This window comes from Canis lupus, chromosome 20 (assembly GCF_048164855.1).
Source record: "Canis lupus baileyi chromosome 20, mCanLup2.hap1, whole genome shotgun sequence".
Lineage (NCBI taxonomy): Eukaryota > Metazoa > Chordata > Mammalia > Carnivora > Canidae > Canis > Canis lupus.
Genome location: NC_132857.1, coordinates 48,110,549 through 48,125,344, shown reverse-complemented (window position 1 = coordinate 48,125,344; position 14,796 = coordinate 48,110,549). Strand labels below are relative to the sequence as shown.

Here is a 14,796-nt window from a genome sequence, read left to right as displayed (position 1 = left end):
CTGTGGCTGGTCTAACAACAAAAATGACATAAGGCAGTTTAACAGGTGAAAAAAATGATTTAATTATGTATGTAGAAGAGCCCCACAAAACCATTAAGACTTAAGGCAATTATGTGCCACCCTGAGCTAAAGAATGGGATAGGGGCCTGAGGCTTCAAAGATGAGTAGAATAATTTATAGAATGAAAAAAAAAAAAAAAAAAAGAGCAGGTGATGGGTAATGAGATTCTTGCCCTGCCATAAGATAGGTCTTTCAGATAAAGGTTATCTCTAGTAATAACTGTCTTTCTGGGCCTTCATATTTAAATTTTTCTGGGTAGTTAAGGGAAGAGTGCTGAGTCTTGATTGCTTTCAGCTCAAAATAATCCACATTGTTAAAGAGACATATTTTGGGGAAGCTCATTCTAAGCCTTTTCACCACTAAGGTGTCTACTCCCTTGTATCATAGAATATTGTATATCAGTATATCATGGGGTAATTTCTTTTTGTGAAGTTAAAATAGAAAGTAAGTAAAATATCTATATGCTTATATTTTTCAAGATACATAATATTTCTTACTAAAAAGGATGTATCTATGTTTCTGTGGAAACACCATATTTAAAAATCATCTTATCATGGGTGCCTATCAGCCCTCCTACATTTTACAGGATAAAATGACTTGTCATGTATTGAACTCTCTAAAAATTTTTGAACTTAATATATGAGAGGAGAGAAAGAAAACATGCCCAGCTTTAATTTAAACTAACCATTTTGTGAGATAATAATTTTTTAAAGATTTATTTATTTATTCATGATAGACATAGAGAAAGAGGCAGAGACACAGGAGGAGGGAGAAGCAGGCTCCATGCTGGGAGCCCGACATGGGACTCGATCCCAGGACCCCAGGGTCTTGCCCTGGGCCAAAGGCAGGCGCCAAACCACTGAGCCACCCAGGGATCCCCTGAAATAATAATTAAATTTATACTCTTGTTTCTGAATATACTTTGTCAGTTTTTGTTTCTAATTGATCCTAATCTAGCTGTCCGAAGGGCATTTAGTTTGCTATTTTCTTTCAAAAGTATATGCTTTATGATTTTGCTGGTAACATTTTTTTTAGTTTGATATTTTCCAACTTTATTGAGATTTAATTGACATGTAACATTGTGTAACTTTAAGGTATACAATGTGCTTGATTACCCTTATATGTTGCAATACAATTACCATCATAGCCTCATCTCACACCTCTATTCCAACACATAATACCCATTTTTTCCTACATTGAGAACATTTAAGATCTACTTTCTTAACACTTTCAAGTACTTAATACAGCACTATTGACTATAATCACTTATTGATTTACAGTTTTGTCCAACATCTCCCCATTTCCTCTATCCCTAAGTGTTTTTTAAACTTTCTACTTATGAAAACAAAACAAAAAATCCCCAAATTTTTAATTTTTTTATAAAATTTCTTCCTATAATTACTTAAAATTGTAGGAAAATCTCTAAGCAATACCAATAAGCTTTTCTTTATAATGAATCATATAAATAAGCCAAGGAGATTCCATATATACACACATACACACAATTGATATAAGCAGAAAAGTCAAAAGTCTAGAAAATTACAATACTAGCTAAAAGCAGTAGTTTCCTGACGCCTGGGTGGCTCAGCGGTTCTGCCTTCTGCTCAGGGCGTGATCCTGGGATCCAGGATCCAGTCTCACATCGGATTCCTCACAGGAAGCCTGCTTTTCTCTCTGCCTGTGTCTCTGCCTCTCTCTCCCTCTCTGTGTCTTTCATGAATAAATGAATAAAATATATAAAAAAAAAACCAGTAGGTTCTAAATGCAAGAATTGGGAAGAGGAAAGGGGAGAGAGCAACAGAAAGAATTTTCTTATGTATGAATATATTAGAATAATGTGATGATAAAAATTATTTTTAAAAGAAAATTTTGCAGTGCCCTTGCCAAAAATTATTTATCTTCCTTTAGTATTTTTGAACATAATCCATCCTATTAACAAGAGTATTCATTGTGATTTTTCCAATCACTCTCTGCAAATTTTAAAGGCAGCATCCTGAAATAGTGCCAAATAATGTGCAATCACAATTTTGTTAGAATTAGTATATCTCTTCATAATAAAACAAAAAATGTGAAGTCTCTACATCACAAATTATCATATATTGTCACAAAATCTGCCAAGGTGTTTTCACATTACAGAATCTGTTGGCAGGTTTCCATTTTTAACAGTAGGTCTGGGCTTGTTGTGACAGTGACAAGAACAATTTAAAATCACTGAGAAGTGGGAGAAACAAAAAGAATGTGTAATTCTCTATTTGTGGTCTGACATAGATGACTAGCCTTCCCAGAATTATTATATGACATTTATTGAGTTTCCAAATGTCAAATGAAATATGAAACCAGTTAAACTAATCCCTTTGGGAATTAAACTAGTAAAAAAAGGAAATTTATATCTTGCCTATTCTCCTAGTTAATATGTAGCGGACGCTTTTTATAAGTCAAGTACTCACCTGATCTCTGATAGACTATAAATAGATAATATCTAGCCCCTGCCCTCTAAGAGCTTCTTTCCCTCTTAAACAAATTCATGAAAAATGAAACAATAGAGTCATTCCCTAAGGAAAGAATGATTATTTCGTGTATTGGAGTAGAAACATGATCGTGAATTGCCACTCAAAAGACTAAAAATATGCAGTAGAAAAAAAAAACTGTAAGAAGTTATGAAGGCTTGAAAGACCTTTCTTCCCCATCAAAGGTCAGAACAGACATAAAAACAGAAGTCAGAATATGGAAGTTTCTCTCTCTGTGTCTTTCTCTTCTTTCTTTCTAAAGTAATGAAGCTATTTGGATAATAGAGCTTTAGAACTTTGCTATTTTAATCATATTTTAGTAATAATATAGTTATTAAAAACAAAAGAATATTTACTTTTTAGAGGTACAAATTGAAATATTTACTGTTGAAATGATCCTGATGTCTTGGACTTGCTTCTAAATAATCCCGTGGTGCATTGAGGGTAGGGAGATGAGAAATTTTATACATGAAGCAGAATCGGCCATATGTTGATACTAGTTCAAACTAAATATATGGGTCCTTGGGGGTTCATCAGACAACTCTCTTTACTTTTGTGTTTACCTGAAAATTTCCATAGGAAAAATGAAAATGTGACATATTCATAAGCTAATATGTATTTGAAGAGTGTACAGTCTTTCTTATTTTTTTTTTTGATATTGCTATCTCTAGCTCTAAGTCTGAATTCCCTAAGCGTGAGGGCTTTATCTCTAAGCATTCATCACAGTGAATTTAAAAAGAAAAAAAAAAAACCTTCATAAATACAAAATTGAACCAAACTGATTAGATTAAATATTTGAATTAATAGGAAATTAAGAAAAGGACAAAAGGACAATAAGCTTTTTTTTTTTTTTTTTTTAATATCCACTTTGGTAACCATTTTCCTCCAGTGTTAGAAAAGTGAAAAAAAAAAAAAGTGTTTGTTTTTGTTGTTGTTGTTTTGTTTTGTTTTGTTTTAGTACATAGTGTATAGAAAGTAAATACAATGCCAAGAATGGAAATATCCGATCAAAATGGTCAGTAGTTATATGGGGATCAAATACGTGAGCTGACCAGGTTGGAAGTGCAGGCAACATTAGTGAATTAATTTAATTGTACAAAAGATAGAGATTTACTATGAACATCTTAAAAATCTGGCTTGAATTATAGAGGTATTTTGAGATTTTGTATCCCTGACAATAAGAACCTAGAAAATTACTGAATTAAGATAATTCAAAATTCATTTGCTAGAAATATAGAAAATACAACAGATGATTACCATCAAGGTAAATGAATACAGAACTTGGAAATTGCTATATTTTTTAAAACATGGGAATAACTTAAGCCTTATTTCACTGATGAATTAAGGAATTCTTAATTATTTCCTTAAATACAAGGTCAATCATTTATTCAACATCTGCATTTTGAGCATAATTCAAGAGTGGCTGAAAATTGAGAGAAAGATGAGATATCTTATGTATATAATCCAATTGAATTTAAGAACCCATAAAAGTTTCTCTTGTGTTATCCTGGGACACTCTGCCCATTTAGGAAACCCTGGGTAGAATTTATTTAATGATATCATTTGACAGTTACGATTATACTTATTGATGTGTGGGAAAAAGCAATGCCCTGGCAGTAGTATTTCAAATGACAATCTAGTAACGAGTTGTGTGAACAACACAGAGAACAGATGTTTCTTTATGATAGTAAGAGACCCTTTGCAATACGTTTCAAAGAGTCAAACCCACTCTTGCTTAGCGTTCCTTCTTGTCTCTTATGAGTAAGCATAATTTCTCTTAAACATATGGCCCAAAATGGAGTAAGTCTGGGAAATCCCATTTATAACTTTAGTCTATGATATTGGGGGAAAAAAATCTTCTGAATTAGTAATAAAAACCATCTGTTCTCACTTAGAGGAAAATGCTTCACACTGATGAAATGAGACTAATATTCAGCATTTTACAAAAAGTATATCGAAAAATATAATGGAACAGTTTCTTTTTTAATAAGATGTCAAATTCATTTATTTAAATTATCTAATCAGTCTTCAAAGTTTAAGTGTTAACAGTCTTTAAAATATCTCCTAAAGCACAAGGCCTATATTCCTTTACGTGCATATCCTTATAAGATATGTTAAATATCAAGATATTTATTTTCAGAAATTATTTATCTTCAGGGCACCTGGGTGGCTCAGTGGGTTAAGTGTCTGCCTTCGGCTCAAGTCTTGATCCCGGGATCCTGGGATCAAGCCTCCTCCACCCGTCGCTTCTCCCTCTGCCTCTGCTCTCCTCTGCTGCTCCCCCTGCTTGTGCTCTCTCACTCACTCTCTCTCTCTCTCAAATAAATGAATAAAATCTCAAACAAAATAAACTTTTTCTTTTCATAATTTCAAATTTCATAATTTGCTCATAATAATAAACTATTTTAAATCACAATTGTTGACTTTCCTCAGGTTTTTTGTCTTCTTAATCTGCTTACGATAATAATACAGATTCAAAAAAGTAGTAATGCAAGTTCATTGAAGAAAAGTTTCATAATTCAAATATGCAGTATAGTAAAGAAAATGAAAAACACTCGTAATCTGACCACCTAGATACACCTATCGTTAGCTTTTTGCTTTCTTTCTTTTAAGCATAATTTGGAAATATCATCTCTTTTTTTATCAAAGTTTTATGTATTCATAATTTTAAAATCAAGTAGTTTTATTAATTGTATAATCAACTATGCAGTATTTCCCAGTCTCATTACCATTTCCCAGATGCAGTTAATTAAAACTCTTAGCTGTTCCTTGTCACTTCCCACTCTCTCTGTATGTATGTATATCTATATATCTATATATATAAAATATGAAACTGAATTATAAGGAAATAAAAGTTTGACATATCTGTCCCTTTCAGACATGAACAAAAAGGGCTTGGACTTCTTACATAGCTTACAGACTTTCCAGCCTAATACATATTTTCCTCCCCAACCTTCCATTATGGTTATATTACAATTATATTTAATTTCATCATTACTTTTTACATTATAATTATTATCATATAAATTTTAATGATTGTTAAACCAAGTAGTATATCATGGTTATATTTTCTTATACAATAGTCTAGTCCCCATGGAATTAGTAGTTATCTCTTTTTTCCTTCCTTTGCTTATGGTATCTATCACTATTGCACTATACTATTTTCTTAACAAATATGTGTATGTCCTCTCATTAGCCTCCCCCAAAATATTCAAGAAAGTAAACTTTGGCAACCTTATATTTCTGAGAAATACCTACTTTCTATCTTTGCTTTATTGCGGTATATTCTGGAGGATCTCCTCAAAGTTATCTTTCAATGTTTCTATTGATTTTTAAGCTTTTTGCTACCATATTATAATTTTCTAAAGCTATTTTTGGATATTCCTTAGTCTCATAATTATATATTATTTTCCTGTATTCTTTCTGTTTCCTTCATTTTCCTTTTCAATGTATTATTATTATTGTCTGGGCTTTTCATGTTGGAACTATTCCTCAAATATATTATTTCATTGTCCTTTGATAGCCATAGTGAGATATCTCTGTTCAGGATTCTGGCTTTTTCTTAAAACCCTTTTCCTTTGGTGTGTTCACCCTTAGCTCTGACTGGTGTTTTAAAATCCAGATTTCCTGCACATCAGCTTTTCCATGATATACCCCTCATCCTTCTGTCAGCATATGTAAAGGCTTCTTAAATCAAACTTTCAAACAAACCTTTTATTTTTCAGACCCATCCATACCCCACCATCACTGAAACCTGCCATCTCTAATTCCAGGGCTCTTCCAGGATTCTGCAATGGCAAAAAATTTATAGATATTTACCATGCATCTTTTATAAATCTGTTCAGTTATTTATTACTAGTATATCAAAACTTCAGCTTCAAATTGTTGTTGACATCTCTGCTATAATTTCATTTTTTAAATTTGTATGTGTGTTTTAATGTATTTATCTTCATTTGTGTGGAGTTTTAGACAGGTGTGATGATAAATGTTGTATTTTATCTTTCATGTTTAACTGGAAAACTTTCCATATTCATATGCAACTAATGTGCACTATCAGCTCCATATTTCCAAGTTTCTAACATGAGACATAGACATATGTAGCCATTTATGCTAATGCATAAAATGCCAGTACTATACAAAAACTCATTTTTGTTTTGTTAAACATTGAATCTGACATTTATTGTGAAAATTGCTGCCCAGGTTCATGCTCGTGTGTAGTTACCTCAGAAATAAACAAAATAGAATGCTGATATTGCAGCACAAATTCCCAGATATTAATGCAATGCTTAAATTTCATGGTATAATGGCAGGATAGTCATTTATTATCTATTACATGAAACTATAAGAATAACATTAAAATTCAAAACTATAGCAGAGGGTTCCATTAATAAAAATAGTAGCATACCCATGATTTATAGTGGAAGTTACTGCCACCCAAAGTATGTCCCTATAAGCAAAATTTTATAATCAATTATTTTGAATGGCACTTAATATATAAAATGTATACATCTATACATAGATACATTCATGCATACATACACATATGTATAAGGTGTTCAATCAAACCTAATTCAAATTAGATAGACATTTTGTATCATAATGCTTTTCCCACTATTCCACAATGGGAAATGACACACAAGTCATTAAATATACTGATTATTATGCCTACATAAATATATAAATTTATATGTCATAATTTCTGTAGTACTTTATCAAATGAGTATATTACAATTTCTCCAAGCATCTTATAGTAGTAATTGGGCATTTCATATATTTCTAATTTTCCCAAGTATAAATTATGGCCTTTCCTTAGAATGGAAGACTAATGGAGCAATCACTAGGTTTGGGGGAGATGCTGACAAATAAAATAAGTAGTGCAACATTTTTTCCCAACTTTGTTCGATAACCTCAAAGGTTTAGACTTTGTTAATATCATTCATGGATTTAAATCAAGAGCTCTGGTATTCAGTTTTAAAATCATGATTTTGGGGTTCCTAGATGGCTCAGTCAGTTAAATGTCTACCTTTGGCTAAGGTCATGATCTAGGGTCCTGGAGTGAGCCCTGTGTCAGATTACCTCCTCAGCAGGGAGTCTACTTCTCCTTTGCCCTCTGCCCCTCCCCCACTATTTGTGTTCTCTCTTAGCACGCCCTCTCTCTCTCTCTCTCTCAAATAAATAAATAAAATCTTTAAAAAGAAATCATAATTTCAAGAATAGTTTTCAAAACTTGTATCAAGCTTTGTAGTACCACCTTCAATAATTTTAAAACATGTTTAGCTAGCCTCAGTAATATCATAAAATAGGTTATATCTATTTTCTTTCATTTGTAGTTACTCAGATGGATTTGTTCTTTTAGATGGACTATCATGAGTATTTTTTAATTTTTTTTTAAAGATTTTATTTATTTATTCATGAGAGACACACACACACAGAGAGAGAGAGAGAGAGGCAGAGACACAGGCAGAGGGAGAAGCAGGCTCCATGCAGGGAGCCTGATGTGGGACTCGATCCAGGGCCTCCAGGATCACACCCTAGGCTGCAGGCAGCGCCTGCAGTGACAAAATATTTTAAAACAGTACTTGAACAGTTTATTTCTATTCCTATATTTGTGATAATATTGATAAGTTTCCTTTGTACAAGAAAGGAAACCTGCCTGATTCTAATTATTTTTGTTTTCTAATATTTTTCTCCCTGTACTGTTTCTAACACTCTATTTTCTTCTAATTTTTTTTTTTTTTTGCAATAGGGGTGTGTGAAGTCATGTGTTCAAATTTCGATCCTGTTAGGCGTTATTTTTTTTTTTTTTCCCAACAGCACCAAGCAGTTCTCCCATTTTCAGAAGACATTGAATATATTATGAATTTAATATAATTCTGACCCTATCTGAAGATAGCATCAGATCCCATAGGTTAAGGGCTTAGTCCCACATAACTGCTGCCACTTCAGACACCAGTTGTAAGTCCCAGTTGTTATTTGTGCTTCTGACAGACTAGCTATAAACCAGAGGTTCCCATGACCGTTTCCTCTGTTTGATTTATTTGCTTGAGTGGCTCAGAAAACTCAGAGAAATGTTTGCTTACATTTACCAGTTTATTATAATGGATATTTTAAAGGGCACAGATGAAGAGGTATATAGGCCGAAGTCTGTAAGTGTCTCAAGCACAGTAGCTTCTGTTCCGGTGGAACTGGAGAGTATCATCCTCCCAGCATGTGGATGCGTTTACCAACCTAGAAATCCATTAAATATCTTTGTTAAGGAGTTTTTACAGAGCTTAATTTATGGGTCCTCAGATCCTTTTCCTCTTTGCAGAAGTAACTGCGTAGGGCTGAAAGTTCCAAGCTTCTAATCACTAGTTTGGTTACCTGCCCCATCCGAAGACCATCCAGAGGTCTCACCTTATCACCTGCTTAGCATGAGTTCAAGCATGTTCAAAAGGGGTTCCTTATGAATATTAAAATATTATCACTTAGGAAATTCTAAGGATTTGAGGAGCTTTATGCCAGGAACTATGGACATAAACCAAATATATTCCTTATTGTAACCCACTTTATATATAATTTTATTTTTCTTGTCTTGAGTTCATGTGAATATGGTCATGAATGTGAAAATTGTGCAGAATAAGTCTAAATGGGTTTCTTTCACTAATTTTTCCCATGGTTTTTGCTCTTCATGTGCAATGTGTTAATGTGTTACGTAGTCAAAAATTTTATCTTTATCACTTTTGTTATAGTTTTTAGTCATTTTATAGTTCAGTAGCATCTAAGTCTTTTCTATATCTTTTGCATTTTTACTTATTTACATTTTACTTATTTGTTTACATTTATTTATTTACATTTTTACTTATTTAATTTTACTTATTTACTTTTATCTCTACAAATTTATTGAGGAGAGTATCTCAATTCCTTCTCATCAGTTATTCAATGTTTGAAAATGGCAATTGTGTTCTTTACTATGTCACTTACAAATTTTAATTTTGTTTTTGCCTTATTGGATTTCCTATAATCTTTCCTTATCTCAAATATCCTCCTTTTTATCTCAGGACCTTGCTTTTTATTAGCATTTTCTTTTCTTTTGACTTTCTGCTACTCCATCATAATATCTTTTTAAATTTAATTTATTTTGCGCTCTATTAACAGGTATCAGGTCATTTTCTAACATGCTCTTCTGTTACTACCATATTCAAAAACATTATTTTCCTAAGCCTTTGGATGAAAATCGTCTTCCCTTTTTCTGAAGGTACATTAGAATCATGTTTTTTATTTTTCAATTGTTTTTCTATTTTTTTAATAGGCTCTACACCCACTATAGAGCCAAACATTGGATCTGAACTCACAACCCTGAGATCAAGACCTGAACTGAGATTGACTCTTTTCTGACTGAACCACCCCATGTCTTTTTTTTTTTTTTAATAAGCTCTACACCCAATATGGGGCTTGAACTCATGACCCTGAGATCAAGAGTCTTAGGCTGTACTGTTGGAGCCAGCCCCCTTTCAATTCTTTTTACCTTAGATGGCAAACCTGTTGGATAATAATCATCCTGTATATTTTGCTTTTGATTCTACTCAGATGACTTTCTTAAACCTTCAACTCAAAAGCAGAGTTATATGCATGTTTCTTAACCTGATTCTCAGTGTCTATGAGTCTTTCATCTACATATTTTCTTCTTTTTAAAAAAAAAATTAAAGATTTTATTTATTCATGAGAGACACAGAGAGAGAGAGGCAGAGACACAGGCAGAGGGAGAAGCAGTCTCCGTGCAGGGGGCCTAAAGTGGGACTCAATCCCAGGTCTCCAGGATCACACCCTGCTAAAGGCAGCACTAAACCACTGAGTCACCCAGGTTGCCTGGCATTTTCTTCTAATCAAAGTAGCTGCTTCTATGAAATCTTAGCTTTGTGGATTATATGAATAACTACAATCCCCTTCTTTCATCTTTTCCCTCTACCACATTCGCCATTTTGGGAATTGTATCTTCAAAGGTAAAATGATTTCTTCCAGTTTTTATTTCCCAAATGTACTGCCAAGTTGTTCACTTGCTTCCTGGAATGATTGAAGAAAAAATAAATATTAAGGAGCATAATAGGGAAAGGGGTTAAGGTACTTTTTAATGTTGGGGGAGGAGATGTTTTTATGTAACTGATTACCACCTTGAATTAAGTGGGGAAATCACAATTGATATGGGGAATACCAGTTGAAGAACAGGCTTTGAGAACATTATCATGAAGTTAATGTTGGATTTGTTAAATTTGATGGACCTAGGAAATATCTATGCTGAAAATATTTAAAAGACAACTTAAAATATTGGCTAAAATTCGAAAAGTATGTTGAAAGTTAATGTTCTAGAGATATAATCTGATCAGTTCTACCTCTAAAATATAACTTGAGTCAATCCCTTCTCCCCATCCCCATCACCAGTATCCTTATCTGGCTAATTGTGATGACAATTGCTATTCTGGTTCTAACTGTGGACAGTGTCCAACTTCTGTCTCTTAACTATATAAATTGTGTTCCACAAAGCTGCCAGAGTGATATGCTTTGAGAATGGGATTATTTCACTTCTCTGCTTAAAGTTACTAGGCTGCAATTAAATAAAAATTCATACTCCTTGCTACATTTTAAAGACCTTGTAAAATCTGTTTCCTGGGATTTCAGATCATTCCTGTGTGATTCCTGAGACTTAAGGCAAACTAGACTTCTTTCAGTTCTTCAGGCTGCTTTACCTCAGATATGTCATGTATGATTTCCTCTACCTAGAAAGTTCTTTTCCAGTGTGTTACCCCTAAATCCTATGCCACCTTCTGTGCTTTCCCATGTCAATATTTTTTCTTATTTTTCTTATTTTCCTTCATTTCTAACATTACTTCCAGAGAATGATCTATCATCCCAACTGCTCACATTCTTTATGCTATTCCATAATTCAGCACTCTATTTTTTTTTGATACTTGGTAAAATGTGTAAATTCTTTTTTAATATTTTTTTTATTTGGGTCTAACTTGTCCCCTAGACCGTGTGGTTGATGAGTACAGGTGCCACAGCTGATTTGTGCCCGGCATATGTATAGAATGCAGTTGCCCAGGACTGTGCCATTTTGTGTCTGCTGACTTGACAATGTTGTTACCAACACCTTTTAATGGTCACACAAGTGTCTCAGTTTGGATGATAAATTACATGCCAGCTCATCATGTATACTAAACATTCAATAAATATTTGTTGAATAAATGAATAAATGGGAGGCTCTAACATATGTTAAAAAATATAGAAAAAGGAGGAGAATTCGAAGTGCAGTCCTATAGCTCACTGACAATATAAAATATAAAAAGTAACAAAAGCTATTTAAAGACTCCTGGAGGGTGTGAATGTTTTTATATATGGGTGGTTTATGAGTGTGCAGCAATATTAATTCTTTAAGAATTTATAAAACCTGATGGAATGGTCCTAAAAGTTTTTAAAATAACAGTCTCTCAAAATGTGGTTTTATTTTAATTTCTATTCAGTTTGCCATTTGTAAATAAATGTTATAACTTAAAACATATTTTTATAGTTATAAAGATTTCTTTGTATCTAACTAATTTTTCTTCTCTTGAAATTAAGGTCTATTACTGCTAGTCTACCAGTTGGTAGATGGTAGTTGGAAATGAAGAAACTAAACCCTTCTAATCTACTTTTTGGTTGAAATCTGTTATCAAAGTAATATTTATCTTAATTAATAGGCTCATTTTTTATTTATAAATCATTAGAAAATTAAAAAATAAGAGAAAAATAATAAATGTCATTAAAGCTGTTTCTTCAGAATTATTTCTTTAAATACAGATTTTTAAGAGTCAAAAAATTCAGTCAGAATATTTAGATATTTAATAGGTATGACAGTATAACTGGATTTCTTTTAGATATTTTACTTTAAATATATATCCTTTGCTTTATTTTGACATTGAGAAGTGGTATTGCTTCATACTATTTTGAAATATTATTCAGTATTCACTCAGAAAAATATTGAGTCCATTGGTCATATAAATTTATATGAATATAGCCTTAAAATATATTTCACTAAAATATTTCACATATTTAGACATTTGAATTTTAGGTACTTTTTTAAAGAAAGCATTTACAGACAGAATTTTAAAAATAACTTTGCAAGCTGTTAATGAATAGAACATGTTTTGACTTATAATTTCAGAATTTTCATTCCATTTAAATGCAAAGAAAAACTAGAAAATTATTTCACTTAATTATAACACATTTTCCCATTAGTATTCAAAATATCATATTTCACTTATCCAAAGCAGAAAACTGATGGAATAAGTACATTTGTGTAGAAAATATCAAGAAACACGAAGAAAGTAATGCATCAATGTATATGTATTTATGTTGTATATGTAGACACATACATATGTACATAAACATATGTTCATATGTGTGGGTATGTCTGTATACTTCAAACACACATATACTTGTCTTTCACATACTTCTATACATACACATATTGTATAACTATATGTGTGTGCTCATGTGCATTTACATTTTTGTGTGTATATATCCAGGAATGGTGCTGAGAAGTTTAATTTTATTTCAGACAATAAACAACATAGAATATTAAGCAAACTAATTTATAAGATATAGTTACTTTGTGCTTTAGGATTAAAAATAATGAAGTTAATGTTTTGTTAACATTAAAAAATACTAACGCTATATGTGAATAGTATTTATTGATGAGCTTTGGCATCAGATAGATCTGACTTTGAAACTAGGTTTTACCACTTATGTAATCTTAGTAGTTATTTGCCTCCCTGACTTTCAGTTTCTCCATCTACAAAATTAAAATTATGTATTATGTGATGTACCAATAGAAGCAATTGTTAAGCAATGCAAGATTTAATTTCTATAGTCAGTGCTCAAACCTACAGTTTCAGATGTCATGTTCTTAAAGGATATTCACAGACTGGGGACACCTGGGTGGTTCAGTGGTTGAGCTACCTTTGGTTTGGGTGTGATCTTTGGTAATCCAGTCCCACATTTGGTCCCCTGTGAGGAGCCTGCTTCTCCCTCTGTCTGTGTCTGTGCCTCTCTGTGTGTCTCTCATGAATAAATAGATAAAATCTTAAAAAAAAAAAAAAAAAACAGGTATTCACAGACTCAAGTACTTTTAGAGTAGGATTATTGGGATAGTCTCAAAAACTTGTCCTATGAGAATGAGCAAGATTTATCCTGGGAAAAGAAACAATGCATGAAAGCTAGCTTCAAAATCTAAAAAGCTAACATTTAAGAATACTTCCTTTTTCTCTTGGTCTGTTTTGGTAGGTGGAATTAGGAAAATCGTGTTTTAAACACCATATGAAGTAAGTAGGTATTATTATATTGTAGATCCTGATGACAGACTATGAATCTTTTAAAATTCTGAAAATTGTATAATTATAAATGACAAAATACATATTACAGAAACTATAATGTGAATAGAAAAAAATAAAAACAACATTTTTCTAGTTTCATTAATTAGGACAAATGTTTGAGTAATATCCTAAAAAAAGTAGGAAAGTTTGAATCAATAATATTGAGAAAGGGTTAATATAGAGACAGTAGAAAAGAGAAAAACTGATCATATGAAAAATTTAAAGTGGAAATATAGGCAGTTAGTAAACTTTATGTTTAATGGTAACAGTCCATTTAACCAAGTAGCAAGCTCATTTTGTACCCAACACAACACCATATACACTGTATTTCTAGTATGTCATTTAATATTTACAACTACAATGTGAGATGGGCAAGAATATGTCACTGCCATATTGCAGATGAAAAAAACTGAGGATTGAAAAAAAAACTAGGATTAGAAAGATTAAATAAATTGCTTAAGGTCAAGCAAAAGATTTAGAATCAGAATTATTTTACATCAGAATTTGAGCTTTAGCCATTAGACTCTACAGCTTCTACAGAGTATCAGTTTTTGTACTTTGTTTTTTCACTCCAACATTTAACTTTTCAAATATTTTGGCTACATATTTATGTGTACCAACAATTCAATTAGAAAATCTAACAAATGTAAAAATTTCAAGAAAATTCCTTGATCAGTTTTCTATCAAGTCTCTTAAATGTCCATAATTATTTTTCACTGTTATTTTAACTTTAATGAATTAATGTTATTGGGATCTATTAATTTGCATGTAAATTATATAGTGAAAATTTCATTCTTTAGCTTTTTTATTTTTTTTTTTTTTCTTTAGCTTTTTTAGATGCT

The 14,796-nt window shown here is 32.0% G+C and overlaps 1 protein-coding gene across 1 annotated transcript in view; it reads left to right on the top strand.

Annotated features, from left to right (window-relative positions):
- Nucleotides 1–14,796, top strand: part of LRP1B (LDL receptor related protein 1B) — a 1,825,680-nt gene that overhangs the window by 1,424,541 nt on the left and 386,343 nt on the right. The gene's annotated exons all lie outside the window — the stretch shown is intronic.